Genomic DNA, 18,870 nt, shown 5'->3' with positions numbered 1-18,870 from the left:
AAGGTTCAATAAAAATTACTCCTTCTCCAAAGAATAACAATAAAATTTTTGCTCTTGCGCGAATGCTTTTAAATTCTTACAAAAACAAATAAGCAAATCGCATTGTTTTTAATAAAGTTCGGAATACAGATGATAATTTGGCTTTAAGAAAGGTATAATAGTCAATACTTCTTAACAGATACTTAAATCCCAAGAATCCATTTTGTGAAAATTAATACTAGTCCAGCATTAATATGTAAAGTGTCTCTTTTCTGTTTTATGCAATTTTTTCTACACTTCACCACAAAATTCTATTCTACTTTATATTCAGTTTAACCAAACAGCAATACTTAGGTCATCAAGTGCTATATTTTTTCTTGATTTTAATTGTATTACGTCTTAATAGTACATTCTCAGAAAAATTGATTCACTGTTTAACAAAATTTGCAGCTATTGATATTTTTGTTCTTCGAATCATATTACAATGCAGTTCAGATAAAACTATCACAAGCAGTAAAATTTAAGCAATTTTCCATTCATGTTAAACAGTAATAGAAAGTCTGAAGGGCTCTTCAATCATGTTTAAGAAGTACGATGATATGATTCAACAACTTTTGTCTCTATAAGAACACCAAAGAGCTTTGCTAATCATTTGGATGAAATTAACAATAAAATATGGTTCTATTACATGAAATAAAACTGGCAATTTTGGTAAAAGTTTGGTAATTTTATCATGATACCTTATGGCATGGTATAAACTTCTTATTCATATCAACATCATGAAACTATTAAAAATCTCATTTATAAAAATTTTACGTTTTTGTTTTTTTAACAGAACAAAATTATATTTAGAAAGACCAGCCCCATCTTCTTTCTTCAAAGCTCGAATCAAAACTAAGTGCAACACAATTTTTATATAAATTATTATTATATTTTAAAATAAATTATTTTTATTTAAAAAAAGAAAATTATTTTTATTAAAAAAAATTATAATTAAATGATTGAAGACTATACTTTTCAAATTCAGTATATAATGTTCGATGTAAAAATTTATTTTGCATTTTTTAATTGCGTATTTGGTTGAAAGAACAATATAATAAAAAAATGTTCGATATTTTTTCTTCATGAACATATCAAATATTTAGTTTTAAACAGGAATACTACTTACAAAAAGTTGTGACTGCGTCCCTTTGATTTCCTTCTTTTTCTGACGTATCTGTGTTACAAGTATCACTGAACAAATCCATATACGTAAGCAAAAGAAAAATCATTTTCTCAATAGAATAGATTTATATTAATTAAATATAAGGATCTTATAAATTAGATTTGGAAGATTTTTTTCCTCCCCATCTTCCGATATATTACAATTAGAGCATTTTGTATTAATCCACTTTGTATCAATTAAATTTTTTTTCTTCCAATTATTAATTTTTTTAGGTCGTTGTAAGTGTTGCCAACTACTTGAATGATTTTATTCTGAAGAAGCTTTCTACAGTAAGTTAAAAAAATCCTTTTGGCTCAATCTAGTTTTGCGCTAAGAAATAATTTTTTTTATGCATTAGGTAAAGTGATAGCGTTGACAGTGGTAATGTTACGTCAGCTCCTGTTATTTTAATTTCATATTTTTATTTGAAACAAATCTATACGAAAAAAAGTTTAGTTATTAAGTTGAGTACGCAATTACATTCTGAACTTACTATTTTGTTATTTAGAATTATTTTAAACTGATATGAACAGACTGTCTTTAAAAACTTCAGATATTGGACAGTTCACAGAATGTTTGTACACTTATATTATATTTAAATGTATATGCATTTTATTACCTGTACAACAATAATTCATCGTTCTTAATTGTTTTTGACTAAAAAGTTTTCAAAAGTATTTTTTTTCTCATCACAAGGTTAACGGTTTAGTAGAAATTCTTGTTCTTAAAATTATAGTTCTTATTACTACACATTTATTAAAATATACAAAACCGAAAAGTATATTTAACCGAGCAAATGGTTTGTATATCATGTTCTAAGATATCATGATAAAATTACCAAAGTTTACTATACCTACCAAATTTTATCTCAAATAATAAAATCATATTTTATTGTTAATTTTATTATTAAAAGCATTAACAAAGTAAAAATTACCGAGTTTTACTGTTTCCATAGTGCTAGATTTTATCCAGGACAGGAGGATATTATTTTAATGTTAGGTTTGTACTGTAAAATATTAGTTGAACACCGCATCTGCATATTAACTATTTATTTGTAGTTAAGAATGTAAAATGAATAAATAAAACTATTTAAAAAACATATAAAACGACCTATGAAATTAGAGTAAAGAAATCGAATTTATAAAAGATTAGCATTATTTTTTAATGTTTTCCCTTTTCATGAAACTTAAAATAAAGTTATGTTTTTTTATTGTATAATTTTAAAATACGTCACTAAATTTCATTCAATATAGTGTAAATAGAGAATATAACAAAAAACTTCTTTAAACATATCAAGAAAACAACATTGATTTCATTGCTTAAAAATATATTGTAGAAAAAAAAAGAATTTTTTTTCCTCCAACAAAACAAAAAATATTAAAATTCAGAATTGGTAGATACATTCTTATAGCTTTAGACGTAAAACAACAACTTACAAATATATTTTCACTTCTCATTTTAACAAAATAATTAAAGAAAAGCCCGGAGTCTCGAAATCAATGATGCAGAAGATTTCCATCATAACTCAAAGTTGTTTTGTCACACTCTTTACTTCGAGAGAAAATTTCATCGGATCGAGTATTAACTGATTTTGCTTCAAAGTATTTTACATTATCGAAAATACATTTAACTTTTTGCATTTTTTAAAACTTTTTGTTCTGTTTTCTTTTTACTCGTTCCCCCATAAACATTTCTAAGCAAGTATCGATTCCGTACAAGTGTTCCCATACTTAAGAAGTGTTGACTGCTATTAAAAACTCGGAAAATAATAAACATTTTCTGCAGCATCGATCACGGTATTGAAAAAAAAAACATGTTAAGCAAAAATAAACAAGCGAAGGTAGCACCCTTTTATATTTTCCTCAGTTGATTTCCTTAAGCCTAACATTTTTTAAGAATAATTTTTTATTAACGAAAAAGCTCTAAAAATCGGTGGTATTTCGAAACAATAGAATGGGCTACTTTACTAAGGATGGATACAGTGGGGAGAGGAGACTAAAAAAAGAACATTTTTCCGTACATAATCATCATCACATCATCAATCATACTGTTTGAATCCATCAACTAGTACTAGATATCGGGCATGTGCTATTATCTCAGCGTAATTACCAACTGATAATAAAACGAATGAGGTGCAGAAAGAAGAAAGATGCGGCCTTATGTCGAGCAATAAGTGAGAAAAGTATGATCTGTTTGTGTAAGAATGTTTCTGCTTCGAAAATGAAGAATCAATAACGTTCCCTCAAACGAAGTTTCGGAGACGGATTGGTGGGGATAATAGGTTTTACGTTCCGAAAGAAGACATTAATTGTTTGACTCTTTCTCTCTCTCTCTCTAATTTCGATATTTTGAAGCGACTGGAAGTCTCGTCTCTTTGTTCCTATTAGTTTTCTTTTTAAATATAATTTGTAATATGTCAAAGTCACTGATCGCGTATGAAAAGTTCTCAGATTAAACTCTAAAGGACGCTTACTAGTTTTGTTACTTGGAGCAAGCCTCAAGCTTAGCAGACCTTGAAGGCTCGTTAGTTATTCCTTGTAGTATGCTCAGTGCTTCGCATGTTTTTTTTCTTAAAATACTTCAAAGAGAATTTTATTCTTATCTTAAAGTTAAAAAAAATATTAAGTAGTCAATCAAAAAACAATTTAAATATATGAATGCCCGGTAGCCGGTACAATTTTTTAATATTTGTATATTTGTTTCATTAAAAAGTTAATTTGCTAATATTGCCCCTTTTGTTTTCTTTTTTAATTTAAAAATATAAATCTTCTAATTTAAAAATATAAAAAAATAGGCAAGTTTTTTAATTAAAATTTAAAAAATTTAATTTTTTACTTTGTCTTAAATGGCCACATCCCACCGCAGTTAACTGCGGGTACCGCAGCTAGTACTTTTTAAAGAATGAAGTTATGGTTATGCAGAGCCAATAATACGTGCCAATGATTTTTTCCTCCAACTTCGGCTGGTCCTCCCATGTCACTTCGCTATCTGGTCGGCCAATTCCCGAAATCAAGAAAAGATCGGACATTGGCCAGCCAATTTACAGCGTTCTTAGCCATTTCGCGATCGCGATTTGGCCGGCCAAGTCGCGAAGTGGCCGAATTCGGGCTTTGGCCGTAGCATTTATATATATATATATATATATATATATATATATATATATATATATATATATATATATATATATATATATATATATATATATATATATATATATATATATATATATATGTATATATATATATATATGTATATATATGTATATATATATATATATGTATATATATGTATATATATATATATATATATATATATATATATATATATATATATATATATATATATATATATATATGTATATATATATATATATATATATATATATATATATATATAGAGAGAGAGAGAGAGAGAGAGAGAGAGAGAAAGAGAGAGAGAGAGAGAGATGTGTGTTTGTGAAAAATTGAGCAAACAAAGAGTTAGATTTTATAATATAATCAATATTTACATAATTTTACGTTGTTTTGAATCATAATTTGCAAAATTTTGAAAATTCATCATATGAAGGTAATAAAAACAACCTTATATCGACGACTTAGAATGTATATGTTCCAATAATCTTTTTTTCATGGGTCATTAGTCACTCAAAAAAACTAATGAGACGTGAATGTTCCAGGGCATCAAAACAAGAAGTGAGTCATGAATTTCTTCAGTGACATTATTTTCAATGTTATCAATGGTAAAAAAAAACAATGCCGTGACGAAAGAAAACTTCTCCTCCTAAAAAGTTCTAGATTGGTCTTGAAAAGATTAAATACATCACCCAATGAAGGTATAAGAACCTAATAAGTGTTATCTAGTTCAATAGAGTGAAAATCAGAGCACTCAGATTTAAAGATTTTATTTAAGTTTTTTATGCAGTCTGCTGCATGTTGGATAGTCACTTTTGTTTTTTCCTCACGAATATTCACTAAAAATTTCGAACCAATCATTTGTTGCTTTGACATGTAGTCTTTTTTCCAAAACTTCTTTTGCCTTTTCTTGTATTAATAATTACCTTACAGGAATATTTCTTGCTTTTCTGGAACAAAACCAGCATGTCTGTTATAAATTCACATTCTTCACATCTTTTAAATTTAAAGGATACAGAAGTTAGAAAGTATAGAATTCCGAAATTGAAATTGCTAAAATTGAATTAATTAGTCATGCATTATTTTTATTATTTTTTTTCTCTTTTTCCTTCAACACATTACTGTTTTCGCGATTACCTATTCTAAATTTCTGAGTTAAATCTCTCAAAGTAAATTCAAAACATTTATGTTGGATTGATTGCATCTGTTTTTTCCTTCGATATTAATCTTTTTCTCTTTGAAACCACGAATGATAACATAAATATTTCACACAAAAATTAAATTATACAGGGTGTTTATAAAGTCCCGGACCCATTTTAATGTCTATTAACTCATAAAATAATAAAGATAGATTAAAATTAATAACATAAATGGTTAGATAAACTCAAAAAGTTTCATGATCCATGTCAATGAACTTCCATGTGTGCCCCCTTCGTCGCAAGGAGAATATCAATTCGATAGTCAATTTCACGCCAGGTAGCGGCAAGAATGTCGGCATCCGCAGAATCTATTGCGGTTGTAATTCTGACTTTTAGGTCATCAATGTTCGACACGATCCTCCTGTAAACGTTGTTCTTTATAAATCTTCAAAGAAAAAAGTCCAGCGGTGTCATATCAGGTGATCTGGGTGCTCATTGACAACCATTTATGTTATTAATTTTAATCTATCTTTATTATTTTATGAGTTATTAAGCATCAAAATGGGTCCGGGACTTTATAAACACCCTGTATTTTTTCCCCACATCAGTGGCCACACAGCAACTAAAAGTGATCAAATCTTTTGAATTAGGTACCCATTATTATCAATGGAGGGTCAAGTCACGTGACTACTTTTTCCTACAACATCACCAAAAGTTGCTAAGTCATTTTCTCGTGATAATTTCGATTCGCTAATTTCTTTGAATGGGAAATTGCTTGCGTTTGCCCAGTCACAAGCTTTTTTCGCGTTTTCTTCCCTCCCTCCTCTGAAACAGAGATCACCAAAGAGAAAAATAAGCGAAATGTATTTCAATTCATATTGAAATACATTTCAATATAACCTTAAGAGGTTTATACAATATGACCTATATCCAAATAGATCGTTGCCAACAGAATAGCTTCTCAAATCGAGGATGAGTATTATTTAGAGTTGTCTCCTACGCGAAGAACTGTTGTAATAAAATATCATTTAAGAAAAAAAAAATCTAAAATAAACAGACATATAAATCGGTAAAATTTTAATCTTAATCTTATCTCACAACTTATACGTATACTTCATTTAAATACAATAAAATGCAATAAACATTATAACTACACCTTGCAATATTTGGAAAGTATGAAAACGTATCATAAAATACTTTTTTATTATTTCCATAAAACTGTAATATTTGATGCATTCTTTCAATTTGGAAAAAAATAAAAGATATCTGAAACAAATGATTTATTTCCCCCTTTTATACCTCAAAAATCAATTTCATCTGCTTGCAAAGTAAATGCAATATTTCTTTTGCAACGAAAAAAAGAACAACTGACACTGATATTTCTGTCAAATTTCAATGACGTTATCTCCATCTTGCTTTTATAAAGCTGATATGAAACTGAAGTAAAATGTGCTTTTAATGGTTTCCTAAAATAAGAAATGAATCTCAAAGTGAAGCTTGACATCGATGGAGAAAACGAAGATAAAGATAATAAAAAGAAAATGATTAAAAGTATAACAACGGAAGTGGAAATAATAATATTCTTCCAAACTCACATTTGAAAGACAAAATGAAAAGTGAATGTAATATTTTATCTTTTTTTTTATTTGCATTTTGATTCCTTCTGTTTCCTTTTACGATGTAATATCGTCTGCAAAACAAATTTGTCTGCATTTGAGCTATTCATATAGTTAGGATACTTAGAACAAATTTTCAATTTTGAAATATTTATGGAGATACTTTTTTTCCAATTTTGATTATCGTACATAAAACATAGAATAATGAAAAAACTGTGTTTGCAAGATCGGTAAAAGAAAAAAAAAATACTTAAGTTAATCATATTAAATTTTAAAAGCAACCATAGAATAAAAATGTTGGAAAGTTGATATTCTTTAATAGAATAATTCTATTTTCTGAAAAGATCTGTTTAATTGAAAAATTCCAATACCAAGTCTGGAATTTTAATTAATTTGCATTCGAAACGAAAAATAAAGTTTCAAATTAATTCGAAAGCTGTTGAAGACTGTATGAGAAGAAATAAAATTTAAAGCTAAATGGACAAGAATTGAATAAATTATTTTAAACAAATTAAGTTGTGGCAACAATTTTAACATTTTTACAAACTTGGAAAATATTAAAATATTATTTAAAATAAACGGTTTTTTCTTATTATATTCAGTACATTTTTACTATCTCTCTTTTACTAAAACAAATGAAACAGATAAATATTTATTTTTTTAATTAGAAATTCAAATGAAATAGAAACTATTAAAAAAACATAAAAATAATGCAATAGTAGTTGCTAAATTTGCCTTTAGACAATTAAAATGAAAATGCACACAATTGCAAGATTTAAATACAAATTTAAAAAATAATTTTTTTTTTCTTGAACTTGGTTTAGTGACATGATTTGTTTAGTAACTGGCTCATGCACTAGTGTGCCAAGTTTCTTTTTCCTCTCGGATTTCATTCTAGATTTTTTATCGGCTTTCAGTTTCTCTTTATAAACATTAAAGTTTCATCTAATCGTACTGTGACTGCCTCAAAGCTATTAAAATATTCAATGTATCGATAGGTCGCCATCGTTTTTAATTCTAAATGTGATCTTTAAAAAAGTATATCTTCTAGTGCGACGCAAACAAACAAAATAAATTAAAAATTGCATTTAAAATGAAATTTTCTCGATATTTTTATGGTAATGTTCAAAAATATGTTCGTATTTTTACAGACTTTCATGAATAGTGTTTAACTATCATTTTCCTCTACCTAACCTAAACTTGATTCACTCAAAGCCTTCTGATTCACGACGAACAACACAGTAAATTTTACCAAGTTCTGTTAGTTTTTACCATACTTTTTCCACCAGTGCAGGTCGATTTTAATAAGTGATTTTCGTTATTTGCAAAAATAAAACTATAAGATGTTTATTTTAATGACATCGTAATATGTACTGATATTCTAAGTAATGTGTAAAGTAATATTCTAAGTGTTGATATTCTAAGTGCTGATATTCTAAGTGTTGTAAAATGTACTGATTATTCTAAGAAAAAACTCACATATTGATGATTTTCAAATATTTAGTTAAAATTCTATCTTTAAAAATTTATTTTGTTAGCATGTAAAATTAAATTACAAATTATATTTTTAACGAACACCCTAACTACGTTCCTGTTAAATTGGCCAAAGCTTTGTAACATATTTCTTAATGGAGTATCACGCTGCACAAGTAAATGTGTTCAGCAAGGTGCTTAGAGACAACTAAAACAGATCTCTGGAGGTATGATTCAAGTTCCGTGATAATTCATCATCATGTAAACCAGAATATGGTAAATATTCTGGTAGTTCGGCCAATTTCTTTTTAATTCTCAGAACAGCTTGATTTTAATAAATGATTTTCGTTTCTTGCAAATCTAAAGCTTCAAGCTGTTTATTTTAATGACATCGGAAGAATTTGTTGTAAAATGTATTAATTGTTCAAGGAAAAAAATCAGTACACATTGATCATTGATAAATATTTAGTTAAGTTCCTATCTCTAAAAAATGTTTGCGTGTAAATATATTAAAAAAAAATTAAAAATTATATTCATAACGGAAACCTTAATTACATTCCTGTTAAATTGTTCAAAGTTCTGTAGCATATTGTTTGCAGATTTTCACTCTGCCCAAGTAAAGCCTGTTCAGAAGGTGCTTAGAGAAACTTAGAACGGATCTATGGGGGTATAATTCAAGTCTCTCGATACCGTCAAATGGGGTGACTTTGTGAAAACTGTCATTTTTTCAATTTTTGCGTCGTGCCATCTAGGGGTATTTTTTTAAGCTCGGTATCAACTGATTTGAGTTGCCAACATGACGAACTAATGGTTTACCAAGAACTGGCAATGTAAACATCATCGTTCTTGAAAAATTGTGAGCTCAAGTTACAAACAGCTTAAAATCTTTTAACGTTGCAAAATCGGAGGCTGGAAAGTCTGCTCGGTTGAAAAAGTTCTAGTTATCCTGGCCAGGAAGGTAGGTTATACTTTAAAAGTCTTATCAATTGAGATAACAAATCATGCATAAATTTTTGTTTTTAATTATCACAATGTTAGTTATTTAAAAATTAACAGTTTGCATAAAGTCACCCCTCGTTGCACATCAAAGTCATCCCATCTGACGGTAATTCATATTCAGGTAAACAAGAATATGGTAAATATTCTGGTAGATTTGACCACTCTTTTTTCAATATCAGAACAGGTTGACTTTAATAAATTCATGCAAATATAAAGTTTCGAAATGTTTATTTTAATGAGATCGAGTGAAATTTGTTATGAAATGTATTAATTGCTAAAAGAAAAAAAATCAGTACATATTGATAATTAACAAATATTTAGTTAAAAATCCATCTTTACAAATAGATATTAATTTAGACGTAAAATAAAATTACAAATCATATTTGTAACAAAAGCACTGACTACTTTCCCATTAAACTGTTCTAAGTTTTGTTTCATATGGCTTAACGGATTTGCACAAGTAAAGCCTGTTTAGCATCTAGAACATCTAGAATGCTTAGAAACATCTAGAACAGATTTCTGGAATATGATTCAAATCTCTTGATAATTCATCTTCACGTAAGCCTGATTTAACAACCATTTTACCCTGCCTCACCTGAATGAACTTTATTCATACATCGAAATTGAGCCTAACGCAAGGGACAGGCCCAATTTACCTTCCAAGAATTACTGTTATGCAAAATGCATGTCTAATATTAGTTGGGGGTGGGAGTGGATATATCAGGAAGTTTAGTGTTGGATTATTAATCGAGAATGTAGAAAAGTATATAATTGGTCCTTTTGCATAATGTGAAGTTAGCGACAGAAAAGGAGGTTTCGTGCTGAACCACAGAGGAAGCTCTCAACTCTGCCACGTGTCAGGAAGTCACGGCTGCAGTTAAGACCGACGTGAAGAATGACTGATTCACGGGGAATTGGATTTTGTGGCTGTACTTCCTATTTTATTCTCGCGTGGAAATGAGATTGCTTCGAATAGATAATGAGGGTCATTGCATCGGTCATTATTTTTTTCACATTTCGGTCGCAAATACCATTTTGTCCAAAAACTTGTAGTTTGAGATCAAAAATAATTGTAAATCGGATTTGATTTTCAGCTTTCTTCCACGCATAGCAGCTTGTCCAGCAATGTTTATTTTAGTAACATATTTTTTTATTTATTAGTAAGAGTTAGAATTGCGAAGTACATAGGAATAAATACGGAAAAGGATTGTGTTAGTCTTGAAATACTTGGTGTGGTGAGCCTAACTTGAGATGCATCAATATTTTTTTTTCGATACATCGAACATTTACAAGGGTAATGGGGATTGCGAGTTAGTATAAAAACGCCAAAGCATTTGTGTTATTATTTTTAAATAATTATAAAATGAATTTAAGTTTTTTTTTGTAATTCTTTTAATTTTTTAACGAAATTAATCAAAACTAAATTAGAGTTTAAATTACGAACAAGTTTAAATTATGAACTAAAATTAAGAATTGATTGAAAAAATTGGCATACAAAAGGAATGAATTTCAAGATTTCCTAACTTCAAACAAATATTTAAAGGTCAAACGTTTTATTTCTGAATGCAAGTTTATGTGAAGTTTACTTTAAACTTGAAGTAACTATTATTTTGATACGTTAATATACAATGTATATTTTATTTTTATAACAAGTATAATAGTTTTTTTTCTCTTTTTACATTTTGAGATAACTTCAATATCGTAATTCATATTGAAAAAAAGCTAACACTTTGAAAGCTAATTTTCGCAATTGTATAGTGCGCAAAATACAGAACAGACAAACCTGAACCACTCTCCTGACTTTGGGGACAATGGGGACCATATTTCCCAGATTGATGCTGCTCTCTATATTTTGGAAGTCAGAAGCCCGAAGCCGTGGAAGAAAACTTTATTTAGTCGGAGAATGAGCGTTTTCGTGTCTGATTTCGTAATTTAAAATATCATCTGCACTAACTAATTAGCATATTTGAAGTCATCCCCTCGAATTATTTAGATTAAGTTCTAGAACGTGATGATCCGATCATTGTATCAAAAGTTATTCATGATGGTTCTTTTTTTTTTTTTTTTTTTTTTTGCACACTTAACATAAAAACATATCAACTTTCACGAAATAATTATTCTATACACTATGCATTAACATATTATTCTACACGCTGCAACTTTTTTTCTATGCATTATACCTTATTCTATAAACTGTAGCTTTTTCTATAAATTATACGGTATTCTATAAATTAAACATCATTCTACACATTATAAAGTTGAATAAATTACGAATAGAGAGCGATGTTTCTGGTATTTTCCATGTTTATACAAGTACATAAAATAAAAACTAAAACAGAATATGCTATAATTCTAGTATCAGTTGCGAAAATATAGCTTTCAGCTTGAAATAAAACCACTTTACTGCATCTGATCCAACTATTTCCCGTTACTTTGAATGACATGTAAGCTTTGATACTTAATTCATGTTTTCGTTTACTAAATTAAGAAACAGATCATCAAACATACGCAGACTTTTAAAATCTTCAGAACATTTACCCGAAGCTAAATCTTTTATAAGATATTTGGAAGTATCAGGCATATTTGTCGACAAGTCGATATTCTCTTGCCTTCATTCTATAATATAATACATTTGTTCGAAAATCCGTTCCAAGTATTGAAACGTGAGGGCCAATGAATATCTCTCTTAATAGTTGAAACAACCTTTTCAATAAACTCATAAAGTTTTCTCATCTCAATCCCACCCCCTACTTAACGATTTTCCCTCCCCCTTAAAAGTAATAGAATTAAAACTAGCTAAATATTTGTCTGCCACTTATCCTCGCGGTTGCCTACTTCAAAACCTGCTCTTAAATATTTTAATTTTCTTTCATATTCGCGTGGAGAGAATTAATTTATTGGAGCACTTGTGTTGAACCTGTGTCGAGAAGAAATTTGAACGAAGTTGTAAAGTGTTATGGAAAGTTAATATTTCCCGCCTCAACCTCTCAGCGTTACTTATGTATGTTTAAGACGGGACTATGTTGACGAAAAGCTCGTATAATAGTGAATTTAGGGCATATTATTCGAAAGGCTTTTGTACTTTCAAGCGTACACGCTTCGCCATCTTAAAAAGATCGTCTGCGCGTTAGTTAAATTAATTGAAGTAAGACCATGAATGTGTATTCAGCGATAATATGTTAAGTGGTTGAATATCTGAAACATTTAACTATATTATCTATCTTCAATGAAGATATTTAGTGTTGCAGGTATGTTGTAATGAAGATTAATTTACGATTATGAAAAGAGTCGTGATTATTGGGTATTTTCTTTTCAGAAAAGAGTAAGTGAGTTCCTGATATGTTGTTGCTCTATTTAACGAAACTGCGAAGCGTTGAACTACATGCAGATAAAAATTAAATTATTTTTAATCCGAAATATGAGTACTTTAAATAATTAATTTATTTCAAAAACTTAAATCCGAACGTTAAATATTCTATTTTCTCTTCTAGAATTGTAAACATGTCTATGGCTACGTTAATTTCAAAAAAACTCTCAGAAATTTTGATATAAATCAAATGTTCAATGAAATATGTTAATGAAATATGCGATGCGTATAAATTTATGACGTATAAATTTATGTAAATACTAATGGTATCAATTGAAAATAATATTAAATACTATATTTTTACTAGATTACAGATAACCTTCTTGCTATGCTTCTTGAGATCTTCTTTATAAACTGTTTAAGCAGTTTTTTTTAGGTATTTATAGAATACTTATATATTTTAGTCTAATTTTGTAGAAATGTATGAACTTTTTTAAACAAAATTCTAAAAGTGCAAAACATATTTATCTTAAGACTGTTACTTAGTATTAATTTCATTAAAGTTACATTCATTAATATTTAATTTGTATACATTTAAATAATGCTTAAAAATTAAAATTGAAAAAAAAAATTAACAGTATTTTCTAGTATTAGTAATTATAAATTCTAGTCCTTGGAGACGAAAAAGTTTTCTTCATTCTAATTCCTGTAAATTATCTTCTTAATTCTTGTAAAATGTTGAAGAAGAAATTACGAAAATGTGAACTATGAAAAACATCGCTAGCCAATCTTTCTTCGTATAACGCATCTCTTTTGTGCATTAATTATGAAACACAGTTAAAATTAAAACACAGCCCTAAATTTTCATTGTACTTGTGACTTTGATTGTATAATTATTTTTAAATATAATTAAATAAAAAAAGCTTTTGTTTGTTTATTTATATAAACTTTTCACACTTAATATTTCCCTTGTGCTGAACTTAAGCAGCTCCGCTTGTTTCAGCTTACTGCAGCCCACGTGAGAATAAAGAAACTATAAGAAGAAAAAATAAGAAAAAAAATTATTAAAATTTTAGAAATTATTAACCATTTTGAAAATAATTAAAATTCGAAAAATTAGCAACAAAGAAACTATAATCTCGTCATCTTAAGAAAAAAAAACAGAAGGAAAAAAAGAAGTGTTATTTAAAAATCTTAACCTTTAACCCTTTAGGGTTTAACTGCACAAAGTGACCCATTTTAATGGATTTATCCCTTACAAAAATTTGAAGTATTTTTGAATTTCATTTCAGGTTATTTTGAGGCGTCTTGTTTGATTTGAGGTAGATTCGAAGTTGATTTCAAAAACAACCTTAAATGATCAACCTCCAAATATTTATAACCATGGTGTATGAAGTTGCTTTATTCATAGGTTGTTTTGAGATTAATGGAAATCTACATTAGATTAACCAGCTTAGGGAAATTGCTTTTGAAGTGTACGGATTATTCTTTCTATTTGAGGTGGAAATAGTTTCATCCGATCGAAACCAAAATTATTTCTGAGTTATATATGAGGTTGAATTTGTGAGGTGTAAATGAGGTTGAAATTGAGGATTTTTAAAGAGGTTATTTTGGGTGCGAAATTCTACCTCATTTCTACTTCAGGTGTAGTTTTTTACTGCCCACCTCCCAACAACCTTAAAAATACCTTATTTCCTTTTAAGGAATATTCCACGTTTAAACGAAGCACTATATTCGTTCTTTTAAGCAAAATCTCTAGAATTACTATGTGTTTTTAACCCCTTCCTTCTCGCTCCCGTGAAAATGACGGGGTAAGTTTTGCCCTGCTATTTCTCCCTCCCGTGATATTGACTGGCTGGAGTGTTCAGTAGTAACGCGCCAATAAGAATAAAACTAATTCATTTCTTTCGCCTGGAAAACATTTTATTTCTCATTTTACACACCCGATGGCAGTAACAGGATATTTTAAAGGTAATTTTAGATAGTTAGTTTATTTGAAGCTAGTTGCAGCACTAATCAAATACGTAATACAAATACAAAAAGCCAAGAAAAATATGCACTTTTATAACCGTTTTCTTGAAAATTAACCGATTGTTAAGGGGTTAATGTGTAAGGTATTTTTAATCCCATAGCATTATTAGAGCGAGAATATACGTAAACCTTGAATAATAAAAATTTTCAAACTGACTTATCGTGTTACGAAACTTTAAAATCGCATTATATGAAGAATTTAAATAACTTTATGTGATATTTCAACTGCAAACTTTAACGAATCAATGATTCGGCATCTACTTGCAAATTGGACATGAGATTGTTTCCGACACTTTCCATTAAAAGAGCTTCGCTTGCAGAATGTCAATTAAGTCGACAGGTCAGGCAGAAATTGCATGAATTACGTATCGGCGGATGGGTTTCAAAATGGTAATTTACTCATACGAATTATTTTGTGGGAAAGTCGCGGTGACAAATTTGAAACCACAAGAGACAAACAAAAGGACTACTCGAAACAATCACTGAGTTAATTTAACACAGGAATATTGAACTAAGTTAGATTGAAGACTAAATCTTATATTGATTAATACTGACTCAGATAAAGCGTAAAAAAATATGCTATGAAGAAAAACCAACTAATAAAATGAAATAAATTGGCATTAATTGCAGTATTTATATTTTTTAAATGGTAAAATATTTATTTAAAGTTAATGAATAAAATTGTATAATAATATATCACGTATGAATTTTTTAGTAATATTATAAAAACTAAATATTTTGAGGCAGTTTTTTAAGGTGATACATTGATTTTTTTGAGCAAAATTTTTGCTTTACCTACATATTTTCAGCTGGCAAAAATAAAATATTTTTTAAATGCTTATTTTAACAATTTAAAAAGAAATTACTGCCCCATTTATTGCCACAGTTGCTTTGCAAAATTATACTTGAATATTTTGCTACGCTCACATAATTTTGAATACACGCTAAACGTATTTTTAATTTTAAATTACTATTACAAAAGTTAAAGTTGATTTTTCTAATGTCAAAACTTATCCAATACTCCAAAATCTAATTTAATTTTTATTTTGTGTCCAGGAAAAAAAATAATCGAAATGTTTTTAATTTCGAAATATATCTACGTATCTTAAAGACAAAGTATGCCAAATATTTTTGGAGTATGAACTGGTAAAACTGCCACAATAGAAAAGAAAATTTTACCTAGAAGAAAAAACTGAATGTTTACATGTTTAGATTTATGTTTAAACAGTAGTAAGTAGTAAAATCAATTGATTGCATAAACTTTGAATTACAGTACTAATAACTGATCATGTGAAATTTAAATCCAGATTTTCAACTTAACAAGAGCCTTAAAGACTTCAATAGATGATATCCGCTCAAAATTACGAACTGCCAAACATTTTAATGCCAAAGTTTATTTAAAATAATGTTTGCCTTTATTCTGAAAAATGAAATGGGAATCGGTAAATTTAATTAATTTCATTCTCTTTGCTTAAGATCGCCATTTATAGCAATTCGACCAATTGGTTCTTAATAAAATTATCCAATTACAATATTAAATCGAAAGAAAAAAAAGACTCTTTTAAGAAATATTAAATCCGATATTCATAAATTGCTTTAAGTGCGCTTCAAATTAAATCCGTTAAAGTAAGAAATCATCACCGCCATTCATTCTTGCAACTAAATAACCCAATTTATTACGCTTTCAAAATATTATTCTAATAACACTCTTTTAAGAGAAAAGTGAAGACATTCGTAGTATAAAACCCATCATTTCTAAATGAGCGGGTAAATATCTCGGAGTTTCTTTTTACAGTAAATTATTTGCGTATGAAAAGGCACTTGAAACCATTACGAGAGATTTCAAGCGGCTTCGTCAAAGACTCAGATCAAAAGGAATGGTGATGGAAATTTTGTTGATTTACCACCGTTCATTTGAAAGCCCCGAGTCAGAGGGAAAAATAGGGAGAAAAAAAAGCTAATTCAATACCTTTTCCGAATGATGAAAATTTTCATTTAAATGCACTTTTGCAATGTGTAATTGACCTAATCGAAATTTATTTTCATTTCGAGTTTTCGGTTATAAGTGGTGACATTCTTAGAATTTCTTGTTCCTCGAATCTCGAGAATATACCAGAGAGAAGAGCAATTTGTAATTATGTTATACAAGAATTAGAGAAAACTCCTTATTTTTGCGTTTGTCAAGGAAATGCAACTTTCATCTCAGGTTGCTTTGGACTTTTGTAAAAGGGTCTTAATTAATAGACCGCTTTTTTTTTTGCTCTCGAGTTGTTCTCTAGATTTTATTAATTCAAATATTTTTGTAACTTGGAAGCTGTTGTGCTTTTAATTTTCTCTTGATTTCTTGAGTTTATTTTGATATTAACAAGAATTGCACTCGCTACTCAGGTAAAATGCAACATTTTGAATTCTTTTTTTTTATAAATAGAACTTGTTTTTAAATTACTTTTATAAAATTCTTAATTAAAAAGTACGTGTTAGCTAAAATTGTGTAAAATATTCTAATTTACGTAAAAGGTTATGCAAAAAAAGACTTTTAAAATGTAGAAAAGGAAATTTGAATTAAAAATGAAATTAAAATTTTGAACATTCTAATTTCTGAGAGGCAGCCTTCGTGTAATTATTAATTATTCTTATAAATTTCAAGATTCAAGATTATTGGAAAGTTTTAATTTCGTTTTGACTGTAGACAATAAAAATAAATGTTTTTATTCATTTTTAAGTCAGAAAGTTTCGTCACCTCATACGGCAAGAAATTGCAGGTGAGATGCAATCCAAGTGTTCTGTTCTTATAAGTAATTTCACACAGTGTCATTTTGTACCAAATTGATGATGTTCTACAATTTTTAACTCACTTTTTCTTGTTTTTTGAAATCATTTTCGTGATAAAAAACTAACTTTGGTGCAGATCACTCAATTAAAGTCACTTTACCATACCTAAATACATTCTTTTAAACTATATTTGACGAAACTCGAAAATAATAAAAGTGGATACCTTGCATGGTGCATATATGATACTAAGCCTTAATTTTTGATAATATTTTTTGAATTAATATTTTTTGATACATGACATCTGCACTAATTACTCATTTCTCTGTAAGAAATAAATACAAGTAGAGGACTAATAACATTTAATAGTTGAAAGAATTCGAACAATCGAAATCCTTGAAACTTTTATTTGCTTCTTCTATTTTAATCGATACGATAAGCAGAAGGAAATGTTGAATGTCGTAGTATAGAGTTCGCTTATTGATGCGAAAGTTTGGATGAGTACTTTTTCCATCATAATGTAAAATATGGGGTTTATTTGAATTTCAAGTTTGAGGAATAGCATATGAAAAAAGAAAAGAATGCGCCGGTTTCCTTTTCTACTAGTTAATTCTGATCAGTAAATAAAAGTCACTTTACCATACCTAAATACCTTCTTTAAAAGTATATTTCACACAATTCTAAAATTAAGAAAGTGGATATGGATTGTCGTGGGCACCTTGCATAGTGCCTATATGATACTGAACCTAATTTTTTTGTGAATTTTTGACGCACGACATCTGACTCAATTACTCATTGCTCTGTAAAAAATACAAGGAAGAGACTAACAATATTCAAATAAAGTTGAAAGAATTCGAATAATAGAAAATCCCTGAAACTTTTACTTGCTTATTCTATTTTAATCAATACGATAAAGAGAAAGAAATGTTGAATGTTACAATATACAATTCGCTTACTGATGCGAAAGTGTGGATGAGTACTCTTTCTATCATAATGTAAAATATCGGGTTTATTTGAATTTCAAGTTTGAGGAATAGCATAGAAAAAAGAAGAAAATGGACAGGACAAGAGTAAAAGAAGGAGCTTTGATTCACTGCTTCAACAATTCCTCTCTTCTTGGTACTGTTGATTTTTCTGTTGGGAATTGGATGCCAGATATAGGGGTCAAATAAGAGTGTCGGTGAATTTTTGAAAATCCGTAGAGTTTCCTAAACTGTTCCTT

This window comes from Parasteatoda tepidariorum, chromosome 1 (genome assembly GCF_982258835.1).
Source record: "Parasteatoda tepidariorum strain Cologne lab strain chromosome 1, Ptep-v5.0, whole genome shotgun sequence".
Lineage (NCBI taxonomy): Eukaryota > Metazoa > Arthropoda > Arachnida > Araneae > Theridiidae > Parasteatoda > Parasteatoda tepidariorum.
Note: the sequence above shows the minus strand (reverse complement) of the source record.